The sequence below is a fragment of the Leptinotarsa decemlineata genome, unplaced genomic scaffold (genome assembly GCF_025532065.1).
Source record: "Leptinotarsa decemlineata unplaced genomic scaffold, Ldec_3_MD MMD2_tig00026282_RagTag_RagTag, whole genome shotgun sequence".
Classification (NCBI taxonomy): domain Eukaryota; kingdom Metazoa; phylum Arthropoda; class Insecta; order Coleoptera; family Chrysomelidae; genus Leptinotarsa; species Leptinotarsa decemlineata.
Window position 1 is genome coordinate 16736369 of NW_027412668.1, and position 19674 is coordinate 16756042.

The following is a 19674-nucleotide window of genomic DNA, read 5'->3' on the forward strand; positions in this document are numbered from 1 at the left end:
GAAGTCGTAAGCTCGACATCCATCTCCTCTGTAGACTCAGCGTCAGAAAGAATTTTTAAGTTAACTCTGTACATAGAAGTCCCACGAGTAGTTAGGGAAAGAAGGCCAATCACGGCAGAGCCCTGCATTATCGTGCTACGACGAGAGGGCGCCTGGTATTTCGAAGGTTCCGTAGAGACAGCTGATAGGCTCAGTGTCATTCATCCTTTCGGCACGGATACACATACCTTCGGATTACGCCATCGTTGAAATGCCATTCAGTTAAGGAATAACATAATCACAAGTGATTCTGTCATTCCCGTATCTAGCGGGGATACATGGAAGCAGGCATCCGATGGCCGGTTTGCTCAACCCCCACATCCCAAGCCAATGCACTCGCCAAAAACAACGTACACAGTGGTTCAGGCAGTGAAAGATGAACAAGTACAGCCTAAAGATGATATAAGTACTGCTTTTTCTTAAAGTAAAAAATATTTTTGAACTACTCATTTTTTTTTGAGAAAATCTGGTTTCTCAATTTTTTTTTCGTTTGACGTCCGGTTTTCTGGTGTGTGAAGTTCGCTCAAAAAATGGGAAAATTGAAATTTAACATAGTCAAGGTTTCATCCATCGATTGACTACTTACTACATCAATTCATGAAAACATTTTTGTCCATCTGGGTTATTTCACGTTATCCCGAATTTTATTTGAATTAAGAGTAAATATTTAAAATATTCTTACGAAAGAAAGGTTTCGGCTTTCTACTTCTCCATTTCTACTTCTCCATCGTACAAAAAAATGTGGGAATCTTCCAGAGAAAGAAAGGAAGCAACAATTTCGAAAAAGGTAACTCGACACAAAGATGTGTAGATCATGCAAAGAAGTAACTTCAGACAAAAACTAGAAGAAAAAGTCCCCTCGAAATAGCTACTTTCACATTATTACACAAAAGAAAAATATGAACATTGAATTATACAAAAACATCTCTGATTCAGTTTGTACACTAATCATTCGTATGGAATTGATTTCGATATCATTCACAGGATTGCTACACAATATCGTATATGAAAGAGTTGAAATACCATCTACACGGAACACTGTCATCCTCAATGGCGGACATCGATGTTTCGGAATAACACACTTATTGCCTCAGTACGTAATGACATTCATTCGCTTATTTGATTTGATCCCAGCCATACAAATCTTGTTTAAATTGAAAAGGTTAGGAGAGATTAATTTTTGGGAAAGAAAGCTTTTGCCCTTCTACTTCTTCATCTTCATACAAAAAATGTGGGGCTCTTGTGAAAAAAAAGTAAGAAGGCAATTGATTTCAAAGTAAACTCTTCACAAAGATGTGTAGATCATGCAAAGAGCTAACTTTTGTGAAATCTTAATTATTATTTTCTTTAGAGATTATTGGTGCAGTTAGGTTAGATTGACGGTATCGAAGAAAATCATGAAACATTCCGTCGTTGAAAACGTTGAATCGTCAGATATTAACAAAAAACTATAACATTTTTGAAATATACCGTGTCTTGAGTTCTGATGAGGTTTGTGGCATGTTGGTGATATTTACTGAAAAATGGGTAAGGAACTCTTCAATACATAACAATTGTATTAACAAAGATATAGAATATTGCAATGCATATATCCCTTCGGGTTCATTGGCTTTTTTGTTGCCGGTTAGTAGGTGATTCTCTGACACTGGAATAGAGTTGATCTATCATGATCTATCAAGATGTTAAATTGTTTAAGACACTCCCATACCTAGTTTGGACGACACTCAGATTTATGTTATATGGGAAGTTCGGACGTCAAGTCAGCAAAAAAGTTTATCTGCGATTTCTTTCCGCAGTTTGAAGGGTGGCACCCGTCTGTGCGACAGATGCTTCTTCAAAGAATACAAAACTCAATGAAGGTTCTTTCCTATAAAAGTGAATCCCATAATTGGTGTTCGACTCCCTCCCATATGCCGTGTTATATTCCAGGTGTTTATAAAGGAGTCTATAGAAGTATTGTTCTGGGTTTATATTGATTATCGCGTTTTCACCTGGGTTTACTTTTTGAAAAAGGCAATTCTACATAGAATAAATTACATTTGTTGAGAATGTACGAGAACACTCCCAGAATAAATAGCCAAAGAAGTTACTCTTTTTGAAAAACGCAAAGATGTGACGTCACAAATATCGACGATCCACGAGACCGCTAGAAAATGGATAATCGATTGCATGTGAAATAGATGAGCTATACACTATATAGTGAAATACGTGTATAGTATAGTGAAATACGTGTTTAGGTTTTGTAAACTGATTAATGAAGAAGTGTTATTGAATTACGAATGCCTTATTCAGGTTATATCTGTCTCAAAGTAAAAGTCCTCATTTGTTCTCGAACAATGCATTCGTGGTTCGGTCGAGTACTACTGATGAGATATCAAGGCATATCGAAATAGTGCTGCCTGTGTCTAATATCGACTGTTCTTATTTCGTTGATAGTAACAATAAAAAAAATGTTTTTTCGTTAATCAGCTGTCGCACCCCTACGAACGACAACCCTCAGAAGTCAAAACTTGTGCGAGCTAAGAATTAACGAGGTCTTACCTTTTAAAGTGTGATTCCTAACACGGATAATAGATAATAACAATAATATTCTCAAAATATCACATGACACTAACATCTTTTTCTTTGACGTTTTTCATTTGTTCATCAAAACTGAAACCTGAAATGTAATGAAGTCGAGAAAAATCCCGGAACATTTTAAATTTGTTTACTAACGATAATATTCCTGACGCTAATAAGCATTATAACCGTTACTACATTATCGTTATATTATCGATGAGCTCCAGTATATTGATCAGCAAATGCAATTCCCATACGGACATTTATTTATAGCACTTAGATTGATTACGACATACAAGATATACTCAAAACGGAGTTACTGAGAAGGGAGTTTATGTGAAACAGAAATAGCATGTCCTATTTTGAAGTACTTGCTTTTACTCTGAAATTATTTTTATCTGACAACCAGACTTCAGAGAATAATGGAAATGCTACTAGATCGATTTTATTTAAAAATATTTATACAGTGTCATCCCCAACTATGCACCATATGGGAAACTTATTTATTAAGGGTTTTTCGACAAAAAGTTATTCTTCATAAAAGTTTGTGTATCCCCCTAAAACTAAAGACGCACCAACAAAATACAGGACAACACACATAATATACGAGGAGCCTTCAAATATTTGATTTTCTGACAGGAGTAAAGTACTCTTATCTTGAAAAGTCTCGGGAAATGATATTTAGAAAAGTTGTTCAGCATTGAAAAATACATCTAGATTTGAAGTCATGGTCATCTAAGTGAAGTTTTATTTTTTTACCCATTTTTCCAAATGGGGACTAGGAAATTTTTTTTTGCTAAAACGATAAATATACAGCATTCTGTATACGACGGTTCATTTTAAAAGCCTATAATATTACAAATTACACAACTGTCGTGTTAATCACGGTCAATTTTTTTGAAAAGTAAATTAATTTTCAAAGTTTGTGGTGCAAAGTTATTCTTATTTTTTGTTATCACGTAACAAGAACCTAATATTCAATAATATCAAATCAGAAAACATCAAAATTAAATAGGTATTTCGAAACAAACTCATTGATTTTCTGGAGGTTCAACTCAAAACACTTACTTTGGACAAGAAAATCTCCAGGAAATCAATGAGTTTGTTCCGAAATACCTATTTTATTTTGATGTTTTGTGATTTGATATTATTGAATATTAGGTTTTTATTAGAATACTGTATAATTTTAAGTAATTTTATATTGGTGGAGATCTAAATGAAGGTTGGACTCAGTAGTTACTTTTTTGTCGAATGAGACAGGATTTCGAAATATCAAAAAAACAAAATTCAGTATTCAAGTGTGATTCCCTTACATAGTACTATACCTCAGACCTAGTCAATATAATATGTTTTCCAGTGATTCTAATTCTTCAATTCAACCAGTGCGTTCTGTTAGCTTCATAGTTGAGCTGGAAGGACCAAATCGAAATCTTTCATTCTTTGGCAATTTTGAGTTTGCAATAATTTTAAGATCATTTTAGGATCCTTCAATACCCTATTAAACAAGTTTTTGCTCTTATTTCAAATTCAATAGTTAGATAACTATCCTAGGCCCCGTGGTAGAAGTAGAAATAATGTTTGGATTTTTTTGTGTGGGCGATATAGAAATATGCTGAAAATTTTAGGTTCTTGTTCCCTTTTATCACCGGTTTTCCACGAGCTGTTTTTTTAAATATCACGTTCTGGTAGGTTTGCCATTAAGCTGGTAGAACCAAATCGAAATCTTTCACTTTTTGGAGATTCTGAATTTATAATTATTTTAGTCTCATTTTAGTCTCCTTCGTTATCTTATTGAACACTTTTTTGCTCCTCGTTTGAATTGAATATTTAGGTTACTACCTCAAGCAGACATTGTGAAATGAAGATAATTTTTCAAGTGTGGGAAAGATAGGATAATGGATCCTAAAATGAGTCTAAAATTATGGCGTAGTCTGATTCAACAGCATATTTTTTTCTGTGTATGAGCTAGCAGAACTCACGATGTCTCCCTAAAATGAAGAACAAAAAAAATTTGAATAGACATAAAAATTAGCCTAAAATTATGTCCTGAAAATGAATGTAAAATTCCAGAGTTTCTGCTATCTCAACCTCTTTCCACCATCTTCTCATGACCAACATTCTTGTTTTCTTTACTAGTACAGATCTTTTGTTGGATGTTTGTCATATTCTCCTGGGCATAGTTTGGGATGTTTATGAATTGCTTGCCTCCTGTCTTGGGACAATGTCCAGAGTAATTACATGAGTAGAAAGCCAAAAAATCTCCTACTTACATGTCTTCTAAAAAAGACAATATTCATTTAGAAGGACATGTAATAACTCTGAACCCATTCCTGGCGCTTTGAAGCAGTTTTTCAGTTCTTGTTTCAGACTGTCCTTTTATTAAGGTTTTCCCGTATGCGTTCCCAGATGTTCCCCCACTGCATTTTGGTTTCTCCATAACTGGTTAAGGACTTATATGTTCTACGTCTATCAAACTCATCAACTTTTTCGTTACCTGCGATTCCTGAGTATCCAGACACTCAGCATGAGTCAATCTATTGCTTTCGGCTAGTTTCTTTAGTTTTCCACGGAATTCCCAGATCAGTCTCGATATTACTTTTGGGTTCATCGATGTATGAATATTGCTGTGATCATTTTGTAGAAGCCTCAAATTGATATTCACTCACTTGAAATACTGATATGTATTGTCCAACCGAGAAGCTATAATGTAAATTTATCTCCGCTATATTCCAGCTCCCATTTTATGTCCAGTTTTCCACCAGGTGTTTTCCCAAGCATGTTATTGAAATAACTCATCATCCACTCTTCATGGTTTCTTGTGACTCTTCACTAATTTACCAATCCTATCAGCAGTTCCCTGTGTTGTCTTGGCCGATTTGTTACCGTCACTTTGTGGAAAACCTCACTATTATACTTCCTTACAATCATCGATGAACTACAATCTGTTGTTCCCTTTCATCGTAGGGTTCGTAGATATATCTTCATGAAAGTTAAAATCACTTCGAAAGACACCTATGCAGATTGGGTGAGGTTACTGAGGTCGAAACCAATTTTTCATGAGAAAAATGTTCGAAAGGTACTTAGTATGGTGAAAAATTTAGTGATCTTATTACTTTGCTTTGTTGAATTTCATCAGATCATTTACAAATTATCAATTGACCTGAGCTTCAAAAGAGAACTAAAGTAGTCAGGCAAGAGTTTGGTGTATTTCCGAATAGATTGTTCACATCTAGTGATGGCAAATGTTTCTACTTGGTTACTTAACTGATCTATTGTGCTTTTCAACTTGTCTGGTTGTTTGTATTTACCGACCTCGTGATCAATTAGAACAAAGGCAAATATGTGTTTGCAACACTATGGCAGTAACCATGTTCATGATTAGTTATTGTTATTATAAATAAATATCGAACTAACACGTTTTGTATCAACTTTGTGAGACGGTGGGTCAATCAACATACTACATTAATGTGCAAAAAATACATTGTTTATGAATGCATATCATTATTATCGGATATGTTCCACATGATTATTAAAATCATTTTAGTAGTCTAACATATTTTGACTGCTCTTGTCACTTTCTGTCCTAGATCATCAATCAGATGTGTACATACATACAAAGCGTAGTCGTAAAACTGAATAAATTGCACAGGTCAAGGATCAAGTGAAAAATTACATTGATATTGTAATGCACGATATAATTAGATCTATTATTGAATTACGCCAATTGAGGTGCCCTGACTCTAGTTGTAACAGCTTTATTGTTCATAAACTCATTTATAATTATATACAGGATGTTCACTTTACGCAGCAACATGAGTCAACATATTTCTTCGTTCAAACAGGCAAGTTTGCCTTAAATTGAATGTGAAATATATTAAATTTTATAGAAAGCCATAGTTTCCCCAATATTTTGAATACTTTATACTTAATACTGAGGTGGTGGTATATGCAGAGTTCAGACTCGGGTGTTGCCATATTCATTTATAAGTGCTTCCCTTTCAACCCATCTACGGTTTGATATTTTAAAGAAAAAAATATTGATCAATATAATTTACATTATAAGAATATCTTATTTATGAGACGTTAATAATAAAAACACAGTTCATCTAGTAATGGAGGGGAATGGTTACCTTTTGATGGCTTGGTTTGGGTGATATGGATTGTGCATTCGAATTTGAAAGAGGATCTAATGTTGTATATGGATACAATTTCTATCTTCTTCATCAGTATTCTTTTCCTTGGTGAGCTATTGTCATTTTCTGTTCAATTTCTGGAGTATCCAATCTATTGTAGAGATCCTTTTTGATATGCCTCATTTTTTATCAAGTCTTTCCGTTTAAGAGATGAGTACGAGATAAGTTAACTTCCCAATCTACTCAGTAGAAGTACGGAAGTTGGAGTTGGTTTTCTCTACGAAAGGTCTCACGGTGGTGAGGTATTGTAGAAATAATTCTAGTTCTGTATCTCCACTGTCTCCATAAAAGTGTCTTAGTGAGACTCTGAGCTTCTTGATGAGTTTTTAAAGTGACTACCTCCGTTTCCAAAAATTCCTTGAATTCAATGCTCTAACTGGTAAGGGTAGCAGTTCAACCTAAGTTGGAAGTAGCCACTCAGATGACCTCATTTTAGTAAGGTTATGTTTTCATTGTTCGTTGGTTAGATTGTTCATTGGTTACATTGTTTTGGGTCCTCGGTCCACTTATCTTGTTAGCCTTTTCTGGATAATCTGAATTGAAAATGACAACAATGCCGATAAAATGCTTTGAATTCTTCACGAATGAGAAGGTTTTTTCTTGAAATTGCATTTAAATTTTGCCAAGGGGGTCACAGAATCTCTGAAGTTGATAATCGGTCTGAGTGAAATACTGTCTACCACTTTTAAACGTAATTTCTATTCCAAAACAAACACTTCGTTTCACCACGCAAGATGGCGTCTTCAGGAGTTGAAAAACACTTTTATGATAGGTCAAACGTGCTTCAAGAAGAGTATTGCAGTTCTGGTGTTTGGAAAAAAGTGCTTGGTTTGGATTTATTCCAACGCCAGATGTTCCACTTTCACCTTTTAGTAATTTCTTTCATTAGTACCCGTATTTTCTAATGAATACTATTCGGGAGTCTTACAATGAATGGCACCTTGTTACGGAAACTTCAAGGTATTTTCTTCAAGAATTACTGTAGGTTTATACAACATTATACAGAACAAGAATCTGATGAATTATACAAAAAACTCAATAGTAGAACGAATAGAATTAACACCCGAAAAAGCTATGGTTGGCAGAGAATTAAAAAAGTATTTTGCTCGAAAGTCTATAATTATATACTTCGAAAATACTAAGTTGTTATATTGATATCAGATGATATAAATTAAATCATCTCCTGCTAACGTCAACTTGGTTGGTGCAACGCGAGTGGAAGAGAAAGTTGCAGTTCTGTACATTTCATCGAAACGGAAACTATAAATTACAATTTTTGGTCAGATATGAATAAATGAATACGATCATATTCCGTTTTTACTGTCGAAAATGAATCAAAAGTTTTCTCATATTCTTCTGACGATTGAAAGTTAAGAAAACAACTTCTCGAACTTTGAAATATCGCAGTCGCCTCGAAAATTATATGAATGGATTTCGCTCGACCGGTCTGCGATTTTTTACTGCTTAGGAATATACTGAATGATTCTAATAACCCATAAGAAATTGTGGAAATGGAAAATGTTGTGTTTGATGTTTAAAACAATCTGAATTTGTCTAATATACTCTTTCATAACTAGGTCCTTATCAACAGCTTCGATCTTCTTGAGAAGTATATTGAATTTATCTGTCTTCGTTCAATTGCTACATTGAAAAGAAGCTGACATATTCTCAACCTATATTGAATTATATGAAAAAAAGGCACATGAACTTTCAATACTGTTTCATATTCATTATAATCTGATATAAATCAATTTGCAATGCGACGTTTTGTTCATTAGATTTCATCAACTTTATTTTCAACCTTTTTTTATATTCGAATGATATAAAAGAGGAGGCGCTACATTCGAATTGGAGACGGTAGAGCCAAGAAACGAAATTCAACAATCCTAGTTTTCGGCGAATATTTCAAAAACAACCACTGATATTCTCAATCTGAAAAGAGATTTTTCTAGTTCCCCAAAATAGGTACGTTCAATTTAACCGACCTTTTAGGTTCATATCGTTTCTGAAATAGCAATAGTGGGATCGGCTAAACAACGCCCTGTATATCATTTTGTGTTTTATTTACGTTATCATTCATTTTTCAATGACAACCTTCGACAGATCTAGCCAATGCAAAATTGTTAATCTGTTAGACAAATTGATAAAGACAATCACAATAGGAATTCGAAATTGACGAAAACCATTCTTAGAGAATAATATTACATTTATTTTTTTATCTCAACCGATAAAAATTGGTAAATAGATTTGAATTGATTAATTATTCCATTAGTCACTCCATCTTACTATAGAAAATAGCTCAAATTCTACGCTCTTATTTAGATCAGAGAACCAATGTTGTTTTTATAATGGATTTGCGTCTGCACCACACTTATCACCATCCGGTGTGCCACAAGACTCCAATCTGGGACCCCTGCTTTTTCTCATCTTCATAAATGATCTCACCTCCGAGCTTTCGTGTGGCAACTTACTTTTTGCAGACGACTTGAAGATCTTTTCATCCATCACAAGTTTGGAGAGCTGGTCTTACCTCCAGTCCCAATTAGACCTGATAGATAACTGGTGTCAAATCAATAAATTGGCATGGAATGTTAAAAAGTGAAAAGTTTGCTCTTTTACAAGTAATGCCAATATTATTGAGTATTTTTATACTGTCGAGGATGAAATACTCCTTCGCGAAAAAACTGTCAAAGACCTAGGGGTGACGTTCGACAGCAGGTTGACATTTGTTGGCCACACCAATACTCTCGCGGCATCGGCTAGAAAAATGCTTGGCTTTGTTCTGCGCAACTGTAAATCATTCATCAATTTTACGGCCTAAACCATACCTTATACTATCGTTCGCTCCAAGTTAGAGTATGCTACTTTAATTTGGTATCCTCTCTATAGTGTACACAAGGAAACCTTGGAAAATGTGCCAAGGCGTTTTCTGAAGTTTCTTGCATGATGATGGCGTGTACCCTGCTAGAGGAACTAACCACTTCAAAGATTCGGTCTGCCTTTCTTGGAGCAATGTAGAATTTCATCAAGTAATATTATATTATACAAAATTTTTTATTGTTCCATTGATGCACCCTCGTTACAAGAACAAATTAACTTCAACGTACCTCAAGTTACTACACGTAGACAGATCACTTTCTATACTCCTTTTACTAGATCCAACTTCGGAAAAGTGTCTCCTATAAATTTGATGTGTGAAAAGACCATATTATCCAAAATTGAACAAACCATCATCTAGCTTACTGTCTTCATTTCATGTTATTTACAAATAATAATTAATTAATATGCCATCTTTTTCTTAATTCAATCATATATGTGAATTTATTTCTTAATTTGTCAAATCCTTGATATGTCAATCTTTTGTTATATATTTAGCTTAGGTAACCTTCATTTATATTGCATTATTATATTATATATTGTCCTGTAAATGGATTCATCTGTTGTGCAATACATTTTGTTTTTCTTTTCTTTCTTTTCAATTTCCCAAATAGTGAAAGACAATAAAACACATTTCCATTCATTCAAAATGCTACTTACAAGTAGTTTTATGTTTTCATCGAAAAAAAAAACAATGGTTATTACAAAGATTATATTGTAAAAAATATTGTGATAAGTCTCTGCAAAAATGATAGAAGAACCTATCACAACCTTCGGAAGAATCAGATCCATTCATGGATATATATTTTCTCTATTTGCAGTGAAGAGACAGAAAATAGTAAGAAAGCGATGACGTATTAAAAGGTTGATCAGAGATTTTATAACTTTAAAAACGTTATTTAGAGGTTATGTGGGGTTCGTAAAAATATTGTTGTTATTTTTGGAGCTAAGTCGCAAACTGCCTCAAATGCTCACTACCAGTATGTGGACACAAGAGTAGATAAATACAGAGAGGAAAGTTATTCAAGAAGAACGCAGTTAGAAAGGCTTGAATTCGTACATCAGTTTAAAGGGCCTTACGTGCTCGAAAGCCAGTGATTGGCTGCTATAACTTTGTGGCATTGTTGCCATATTAATGATTTTTCTTCTTAAAATGTAACATTCAAGTCTAAATATTTATCAGAATGGTAATAAGCTTTCCGATGAAATCAAAGGAAATGAAAGGATCGGAAACATTGAAGAGAATATGCTGCATATTTTATTAAACTGTGGCGAAGATTTGGTGTCACCTCTGTAGTCTAAAAAAACCTCGACACGCTGAAATCAAAGACTACAAATACTAACTCTTACATAGTAAATCTACCACTGAAACGTCACTACCAAAGGAATAAAATCAAATAATCGGAGAATGTGATGTACACTATACAATGCAGTACATCAAATTGAAAACATCATAAAATATTGGATTTGCGATCAGCGTCACTCCGTTCGGAAATAATTTCGTTAACGATGAAACTTTTCTCATTGCTTTGTTGACGTCATTCCCATAACCAAATTCATTTCCAATTCTCGTTCGTTCAGCCGATTGAACATTTGTCAATGTAAACAAGTATATCACTGAACGTTCTCCCATTCTAGATATGTGTTGCCGACAGCGTTGCCAACCCAATAAAGTTGTTTTGTGGAATATGTCAAAAATTCGTAAAATGCGATCAAAAGCCTCGAAAGATTAATTCATGGAAAACTGGACACATATTTGAATCATAACCTCAAACATTCTTTGTCTACCTAAAATTTACAAAAAGCAGTTCAATAAAAAGTATAAAAGAAATAACAGATTGAATGATCATGGCGATTCGGATTTCACCATCGATGTCTACAAACTAATTTGCTGTGTTCGGGTTTATTAATCATGTTCTGCAGGTTTTTGGGCTCAACGTTTCGTCTGTAACTGCGACATACATCAAAGGCGATACGGCATGCCGCCAAAACAGCAAATAATCTGTTAGATCAATTGATATTTGTTTTACTGTTTTGTTCTATCTTCTGTCTTTGTAATTTTTCAACGAAGGCGCAAAAAGGGTTCTTTCGAGAAAATTATACAGTGCATTTCTTTAACGTCCCCCCCTTTTATTTTTTGAAAGGGTCAACTCAAAAAATTGAAATTTGGGATAGAATAGAATAGAATAGAATAGAATAGAATAGAAGTTTATTCATCACTAAAGTTCACATGTACAACATAAAAAATGAAATTAATGCATGAATACTTTATTTTGAAGTGAAATTGACAGATGAAACTTTCAAGTTGGTGACTAGGTGACTAGGCGCCATCTGGCAAAAAAAAATTCAATGGAAAGGGGGGTCTTGTGACACGTCTTTTTCAAGCTTCTGACAAATGCTTCACAACCCTATCATATAATGTCAATATTTTCAACTGTTACAAAATGGCGGAACTTTCAATAATTGCCTGAATACATTGACATTTAACTACATAATATGAGATAATAAGCTTGAGGTCAGTTCAGAAAATGCTCGAAATGGTTGCCTTGAACTTCTTGACATATGAACAGCCTACCTTACATTTTCGAACACAGTAACGTCAATATTTCTACACATATTTATTATTCTCTGCCGTATATCCAATATTGAAGCTGCTTCAGTTTCGTACACCTTTTGCTACAAATAGCCCCATAAAAAAAGGTGTCAAATCTGGCGAGCGGGCTGGTCATTCTATAGGATCTCGACGGCCAATCCAACTACCGGGAAAAGTAGTATCCAAATAGTTTCTTACTTGTCTGGTGTAATGTGGTGGTGCTCCATCTTGTTGGAATACAATATCTATATTGAATTCATTAGGAGTCGCTTCGACGATTAACAGTAGGTTAACAGTAGTTTCTAGCATATTCAAAAACTGTTCCCCTGTTGAATTTTGATCAATAAATAGAGGTCCTACAATATGGTTTCCCAATATTCCTGCCCAAACGTTGATTTTTTCTGGAAACGTGAGGGTTAGTGTCACTCCAATTTTTTATAAATAAAAAATAACTTAACAAACCGTATCGGGTTGTTGGAATTGCCATATGACAGATAAAAAGAAATATTTTCATAAATAACGATATTAATGTGTTTGTTTACAGGAAATTATTAAATGTTCCGCCAGTTTATAGTAGGTGAAGATATTGACTTAACGAAAGTGGGGAAATGTTTTTGTTGGCTTTCATAGAAGGGATCATCTAGGTAATGATCGGATCTCATTTCACAACCAAGATTATCACATCGCACACCGTCTGATCGTGAATAGTAATGTTGAATTATTCTAATTTTACATTTTGTCATGAAGTTATGCGTTCAAGTATCATGCTTTATAAGCCAGAGTTTATCTTCATAAAACTATCTAACTATGAAGTTACTTTCTCCCGTAATGGTTAATATCTCCGCCTGATAATACTGCTCAAAAATCACCTTAAATTTTTCAACACAAAATTCATTATTGTGGCTTATAAGAAATACTAACACGGTCATTGTTGACAGGTTTTATCATGTTCAGCAGTAAATATTTATTACAGAAAAACAGTGTATTGATACAAAAAACAGTGGAAAATTTATTTTATAGTTACACACTACATAATATATAGTAATTGTCACTATTCAGTCATTGAAATCGAAAAGGAAATATTTACAGAAGAAATTAATGATGGAGAAGTAGATAGTCAAAACGTTTTCTCTCAGTAAACTGAATTATCAGTAGATTTCAACGGTCAAACAGTAAAACAGTAGCTTGAGAGTCGAAACAGGAGATTTACTGCAAAGAAGTAGAACTGACAATACTGAACACGGCGCTTCTCTCGTGAAACGTCTTCTTCATCTGCAGTGGATTTTTTGCAATCTTCCGCATTCTAATTGCATTATGGCTTTGTTGTAGAAGATTCGATCTTCTTGTTCGGGGCATTGTTTGATGAATATTGGTGACTTTGCTTTTATTATGACACTGACACAACAATTATTTATGAACGCACAATCACAAGTTTCTGTGATGGAATTGATGAACATCCATGTCGTATTCAAGTTATACTTTATTGTGAGATTTTCACTGAATATTTCACAAAACCGCATTACGTGTTTCGCTATACGATATCCTTCTCGAGGGTATTCATGTTCATACACACCATAATAACTATTATAACCCAACATACCGAATGTCGTCAGTTTGTTCAATATGTATTTCAGCATTTATTCTGTTATTCCGGGCGGAGACAAATCCAACAAATAAAAAATCATAAAAATCGGTCCAACCGTTTTAGAATCATAAATTGTTTAACTAACGCGACAATATTTTTTGTGTTAGGAATTGTTCATAATTGAAAGGGGAATAATATTTTAGGAGAGAATAATCTTTCTTTCCCAAAAACTAATCTGGCCTAAAAATATACCTCTTCCAATTTAAACAAGATTCCTACGGCTGGGATTTAATCAGATACGCGACTGAATGTCATTAGTTATAATGTTATCCAGATTTGGTTCTGATGAAGAGCTGTCTGTCTTACGGCGAAACATCAGATGTCTACCAGTGAGGATGACAGTGTTTCATGTAAGTGAAATTTCACCTCCATTCAATTCCATAACGAATGTTTGGAATAAAAACTGAAGAGCGCGTGTTTTTTGTATAATTCAGTGTTCATTAAAAAGTATTTGTTTCGAAATTATTTTTCTTTCGTGTAATTCAATGTTTATATAAAAGTAGGTGTTTCAAAAGGGCTTTTACTTTCAGTTTGTGTCTGAAAGTTACTTCTTTGCATGTTCTACACATCTTTGTATAGGTATAGAGTTTACATTTCCGAAATTGATTGCTTTCTTTCTTTCTCTGGAAGATTCCCACATTTTTTTTGTATGAAGATGGAGAAGTAGAAAGCCAAAACCTTTCTTTCTCAGGTATTCTGCTGTTCCAAAAAAAAAAAACCAACAAATGAAAAATCGCGGAATTATGTTCAGTCGTTCTTGAGTTATAAATGTTTAAATTAACACGATTTTGCGACTTTGTCTCATACAGCGAGTTTCAAACAGTTTCCACCGTATGAGAAACTTTTTTATTATCCATTTGTCAGAACATTTTATTTGTGATAAAATTGGAGCGTTGCGAGAAACTTGAAAATGAGTTGTCAAAATTCTAAATTTCTGAACGGCGTACAGGGGAGAACAAAAAATAGAATCTTGTTTAAATTGAAAGGGTTATATTTTTAGGAGTGACTTATTTCTTTGGAAGATTCCCACATTTCTTTGTATCAAGATGGAGTAGTAGAAAGCCAAAAAATTTCTTGATCAAAAAATAGAAATTTTGATCAAGAGTAAACTACCCTTACTTTCGACATTATTAAAAAAGTTTTTTGGATTTTTTTTTAATTTAAAAACAATATTCAGATTCGAAATCACAGCCACCTATGTACCAAAACAAAAAAAAATAATTTTTTTATTGTTCTAGCCTCATAAAGAGTAGCTACTAGTACTACTTACATATTTGTATTAGGTACTTAATTGTTACCATTAATTAATTTAGTCAATTATTTCTTGTCATTAAATCATACTGATAGTTATTATGGACATACATACAGAGTGAAATATCAAATTTGCACCAAAAAATAGAAAAATTTAAATCATTTTCAACAAACATCGATATAATAGTTCGAATGATAATTTGGACTGAATTTCGCATTGAAATAATATTATAGTAATATGAGGGAGGCGCCTAAGATATATACGAGATACTAGTACTCTTTATGAGGCTAGAACCATAGAAAAATGATTTTTTTGTTTTGTTACGTACAGGTGGCTGTGATTGCAAATCGGAATATTGTTTTCAAATTCAAACAACTTATCTTAATAAACTTTTTTAATAATGTCGAGAATAAGGGTAGTTTACTCTTGATCAAAATTTCAATTTTTTGTTTTTTCCTGTACACTGTTCGGAAATTTAGAATTTTGACAACTCCAATTTTTATCGGGATTTTTTTTTGAAAAAATGGATAATAAAAAAGTTTCCCATTTGGTGCAAACTTTTTGAAACTCACTATATATGTATTAGATCTCTCCAGGGAATTAAATAGTTTGATATCGTTTTTTTTTTCGACTCACTTCATAAATCCCAATATTTAGGACTAACTAAGAATTGTAGCTCAGTGCTAGAGAGCCTATAGTAGTCTTTCTCTTGAATGTGGCTATCATATACAAAAAGAATTCGCGTTCAAACAAACTAGCAACAAACTAAAAACAGTTCAGTTTTATTATAGTATTATGGATGTAAAAGATCAGAAGAAGTGGTTTGGACGTTGGTTTCTCGAATAACTTGTCGGGACTGGTGATTGGTGAATTATTATTCAGACGAACACGAACATTAAGAGAGTCATAGTTACGACCGCACCGGGGGGCCTGGGGGGCCGGTTAGGCCCCCCAGACGTACCCTGGCGTTGGATGCGATCGGGCGTGGAGGGGTGGATTTTCGGGAAATCCTTGCGGGTACCGCCCCTCACCCCACACCAACAGGATTTCGCAGGGCTTTCTCCCGCTCACCGAACCCGGAATTGCTTCCTTACATCTACTTAGTGTGGCTAACCAAGAGACAGGACCATCGGCAGCGTTCGACCGAACGTTCGTACAAGTTAACTACGCTCTTCTTTCGCCAGAGAGTGCTCGCGTCGCACACCTGCCCCCGCCAGCCATGCCAAATCAGTTGGGAATATGGTCCCGGAAGTGGCCGGCCGGGGTCCTAAGCTCGGATACTAGTAGCTCCGTTCATCCGGGTTCCGACACCTCAAGCGTCTGCCTTGGTGCCCTCCAAGGCTAGACTCGGATACTAGATCCCGGAAGGACCGCAAGCCCCGACACCTCGAACGCTTGGATCCGTACAGAAGCAGGCGAGGATCACGGAACAGCATAAGCCGTCCAGTGCCTCATAATGGGGCTGCAGCCCTGTATCCCTTTACCCGCTAGCGGAGCCGCTGCCCCTAAGAGGCCAACGCCAGTTGGAGATGAGGCTCACTAGCCTCCAGCCGCGAGCGGGCACTCACCTCCCCCCTAGAACTCATGTTAGGAAAGTTCCCTTTTCAACGTTTGATGAGTAACCGTCGAGGACTCTCACGAGCATCCTCTACCACACATCATATGACGAAGATGTCGCGCCCATTACCCGTATAGGTGCGGGATAGGGCGGTTCATCAACAACTTTTGGGTGTACGCCGTGTGGTCTGCACCGCATACCCTTACGTTACCCCAAGGGGCACTCATGTTAGGAAAGCTACCTTTCCAGCGTTGGATGAGTAACCGCCGAGGGCTCTTGCGAGACACCTCTCCCACACATCTAGCTTGAAATCGGCCAACGCCTGTTGCCCGCAGATGCGGGATAGGGTGGTTGACCGATAACTTTACTGGGTGAGTGCCGTGTGGTCTGCACCGGGGGACTGTCAAACACCCATAAGAGAGAGACAGTGATCCCCCGCCACTCACCCCGAGTGCATCCATTTGGTGCAAACTTTTTGAAACTCACTATATATGTATTAGATCACTCCAGGAAATTAAATAGTTTGATATCGTTTTTTTTTCGACTCACTTCATAAATCCCAATATTTAAGACTAACTAAGAATTGTAGCTCAGTGCTAGAGAGCCTATAGTAAGTAGTCTTTCTCTTGAATGTGGCTATCATATACAAAAGAATTCGCGTTCAAACAAACTAGCAACAAACTAAAAACAGTTCGGTTTTATTATAGTATTATGGATGTAAAAGATCAGAAGAAGTGGTTTGGACGTTGGTTTCTCGAATAACTTGTCGGGACCGGTGATAGGTGAATTATTATTCAGACGAACACGGCTTTCATCAACAATAACATTTATTAACAACAAAACACAATGACAAACAAAACACGAAAAAAGAAAATTACAGGGTAACCTCGAGAAACTAACGCGATCAGCGAGAAGACTTTAGAGCGGGTTTAGTTCTGGGCGAAAAACCCAGAACAGAATAAATGCATCGGCTAAGAAATGTGTTCGACGTAACTCTCGAAAACTCATCACTGACAATGGTCGGGATCATAGATATAGTCAAGAAGGATCAACCACTTGGGCCCAAATTCCTTGTCTCATTCCATAAAAGTGTTAACAATGAGTACCTACTCGAAACATCCCAAGTGGTGTCTTTCTAAATATACATCTGTTTTTCGGCAGTAAACTTTCGTTTCGAGAGAAGAAAGCATTTCAATGATATGCGATGAGAGAATACGAAAATGATAAGTAAAATTAAAAATAAAAGAATTAATGTAAATACCCAAGCAGATGGATATTTTGGACTACTGCTCGATAATGCAGTTATGAAAAGTTAATTGTACACAAAATAAAATATTTCTAAACTAAGTAGTTGTAGGAAAAATCCTACAAACTCAACACCAAGTAGTAATGAGCCTCGGGCACAATGAGATTAATCTGATGTGCTGCAAGAAGATACAAAAATACGCAGATTTCGTTTTTTTGCGCGCTTTATTGGCAACACTGGTTGCCGACTCCCAATAACTACCCTGTAGGACCCTAACGTGCCGTTTCGTGCACCTCTTTCTCTGGGTGAGGGTGTGCGCCCGTCCGATCGATTTTCCACTGCGGCCACGCCCTTGGCCAGGATATCGTCCTGGAGTTTAACCCCGTGTACGGACAGTGGCGAGAAAACAGGGGTGGGGACGCACTCGTTTTCAGTGAAAGCATCTACCAAAGCAGAAAACGCTATTATTATTCGCTTTTGACATGACGAATGTGAAAAGCGTACAGTATTTTTTGCGCGTTTTTTTTTTGTAGAAATGTATGGCGGGAGAACTCGGGTCAAGGCAAAAATGCATGAAATATTTATGCATGACCAAGCATGGAAAAATTATTTCCGGGAATAGTATGTTCACCCTTTCTAATGATGAAAAGATGAAAAATAAATTACGGGCGATCTGAGTTCGGGAAGTGGGAGTGGGTGAGTTTTTAAGGGTAAAAAACGGTTTATCTCGATTTCCGGCAAAACAAAAAGTTCTATGGAAAAAAGTTAAATGGCAAAGTTGTAGATAATAAAAAGATCTACAACTTTTGTTCCTACAATTTTTTCACATAACCTGAAAATTTATGTGAAAAATTCAAATAAGCAAGTTTTTTGTTTTTTTTTTTTCTTTTTCAAAAAATTTTTCTAGGAAATTTAGTGAAAACTTATCTTTTCATGTCCCAAATACACTGTAATTTATTTGATTTAAAATATTAATTTTTTCACCTTATTTTGAATTAATATCAAAAAAGCACCCTATAATTTTCAATCGAAAATTCTCGCGTCAAAATATCAGCCTTTTTTAAAAAGTCGGTATGCTTTTTGTTCGTTGTAAATGTTTTCAGCAAATGCAAAAAATCGAAAAGAACTCGAATTCGATAATTTTTTTATCATTATGTACAATTTTCAGCTATTAAAATTTATACTTTAAGAGATCATGAATAAATATTTGCGCTATGTAGAAAAACATTACGCAGCAAGTAGCTATATTGTCTTTGGGTACCCCGAAATTAAAAGATCAGTTACTGTCACAACAGTTCCAGCAACTACTCCAACTAAAAGAGGAGAACGTAGTCGTAGAAAAACCTCAGATAATATTCCAGAGTTTGATTATCAAAAACATACAAAAATACCATTTTGCAAGTAAAATTTTTGTATAACCAGAAAAATAAGGACAAAATAATAAAAACTTCAATGAAAGTATTACAGCCACAAGGGTTTCCCTGTAAACAAGTAAAAGGAGATGCTGATGCTGACACAATTAAGACCTCGATATAAATTGTCAGAGATATTAATAAAACTGTCATTGTTGTGGGTAAAGATAATGATCTTTTTGTTTTTTAAAGCAATTAAATTCAAATAATCATGACATTTATTTTCTCAAACCAGGTTCTGAAAATGTAAAGGATCTATTTTTCACGTCTAATAGTTTGAAACATGAAACCTCCAAAAAT

The 19674-nt window shown here is 35.1% G+C and overlaps 1 protein-coding gene across 2 annotated transcripts in view; it reads left to right on the forward strand.

The window, feature by feature from the left end:
• tty (tweety) overlaps positions 1–19674 on the forward strand; it is a 135096-nt gene that overhangs the window by 5740 nt on the left and 109682 nt on the right. The window lies entirely within an intron of this gene.